The 1,848-nt window shown below is 40.6% G+C and overlaps 1 pseudogene; it reads right to left on the bottom strand.

Moving 5' to 3' along the window:
• Positions 1-4: 4 nt before the first annotated feature.
• LOC108356140 (adenosylhomocysteinase-like) lies at positions 5-1,814 on the bottom strand (annotated as a pseudogene).
• Positions 1,815-1,848: the final 34 nt, after the last annotated feature.

The raw sequence follows: 1,848 nt of genomic DNA, 5'->3' as shown, positions 1-1,848 counted from the left end.
TGGACATCACGAAGCTGGGATGACCGTGCGCGCAACCCAAATTTACCAAACGTCCTTCGGCGAGCAAAATAATATGACGTCCATTGGAGAGCGTATAACGGTCCACTTGTGGCTTAACATTTATCTTCTCCTTGGCATTGGCATTAAGCCAAGCTACATCAATTTCACAATCGAAATGACCAATGTTGCAAACGATCGCATCGTCGGGCATGTGTAGGAAGTGAGCGCCAGTGATGATGTCCTTGCAGCCAGTGGTGGTTACAAAAATAGTCGCTTCCTTGCATGCCTCTTCCATTGTGGTAACTTCATAGCCTTCCATTGCAGCCTGCAAAGCGATTATGGGATCGATTTCCGTGACAATAACACGTCCGCCAAAGCCACGCAACGCTTGTGCGCAACCTTTGCCGACATCACCGTAGCCGGCAACGCAGCATACTTTACCAGCGATCATGACATCTGTGGCGCGCTTAATACCATCAATTAGCGATTCGCGACAACCGTATAGATTATCGAATTTGCTCTGTGGAAATAGTGAAATAAATTATGTTATTTGGTTGCATTTAATTTGCATTGAATTCAAGCAAACCTTCGTCACCGAGTCGTTAACATTGATGGCAGGAACACCTAGTCGACCTTCCTTCATCATTTTGTACAAATTATGTACACCGGTTGTGGTTTCTTCGCTCAAGCCCTTGATGTCTTTAAGGTACTGTGGGAACTTTTCGTGCACCAAGTTAGTTAAATCGCCCCCGTCATCGAGAANTGAACGAAAAGTAAAAGTTGATTAGACTTCCAGCATAAAAAGTAACTATTCTTTTTTTTTTTTAATTTCGACTGGCTTACTTACCATAAGTATTCCTCATCGGTCTCACCCTTCCAGGCATAAACTGGTACGCCAGTCTTCGCGATAGCTGCAGCTGCATGATCTTGTGTACTGAATATATTACAGCTTGACCATTGAACCTGAAAGCGAAAGCAGGAATAATTTCAAAGTTTTACAAAACTATCTAATAACAAATCTCGCTACTTGAAAAGAGGCGAGTAATATTATCATTATCGCATTGTTTTGAACTATTGGCCCTCTTAGAATTATCTATAAATAGTCGCTTAGCAGCACATAATTCCCTACGTGAAATATATGAGATAGTAATAATGTACGAGAGTCACATTCTAAACAAAACAAAGGTGATAAGCGCTTTTATAGAATTCCGCCATTGGCCTGCTTCCCAAATCTAAGATAAGTACATAGGTATATGTGTTACTTACTTCTGCGCCCAGCTCCACGAGTGTCTCTATCAATACGGCGGTTTGTACTGTCATATGGAGACAGCCAGCAATACGTGCACCCTTTAAAACCTTTTGTGGTCCATACTTCTTACGAATGGCCATTAGGCCAGGCATTTCATTCTCCGCGATTATGATGGCTTTGCGACCATACTCAGCAAGGTTGATATCGGCTAAAGATGTGTTAATAATTAATTATTTTCTATTAAAAGTGATTCGTTTTATGAAAGGCGAAAAAAAGGGTATTTGCATGGTCCAGCTGTTTTTAGCGGCTAAACTTAACCTCTTTAGCATACTCACCAACTTTGTATTGTGGCTTCATTTTATCCTATTTGCGTTTGAGTAGGAACTAAAGAAGTAATTTAAAAAAATATCTTAATTGTTGCCGATTTAAGGATATAGACACAATTTTATATGAATTTGGCGCAAATTCACATTCAGCACTCACAACCGGCTTGACTGGAGATGAAGGAAAAAGTAAACTTGAATCTGCTTGGAGTCTGATCAGAAAAACAAAACGCGTGCTTTGAAAATAAACATTCAGGGTTGCACGTACATAATCAG

This window comes from Rhagoletis zephyria, unplaced genomic scaffold (assembly GCF_001687245.7).
Source record: "Rhagoletis zephyria isolate East Lansing unplaced genomic scaffold, Rhagoletis_zephyria_1.1 Rzeph_scaffold_54594, whole genome shotgun sequence".
Lineage (NCBI taxonomy): Eukaryota > Metazoa > Arthropoda > Insecta > Diptera > Tephritidae > Rhagoletis > Rhagoletis zephyria.
The sequence above is the reverse complement of the archived record's forward strand: the minus strand, read 5'-3'. Positions and strand labels throughout refer to the sequence as shown.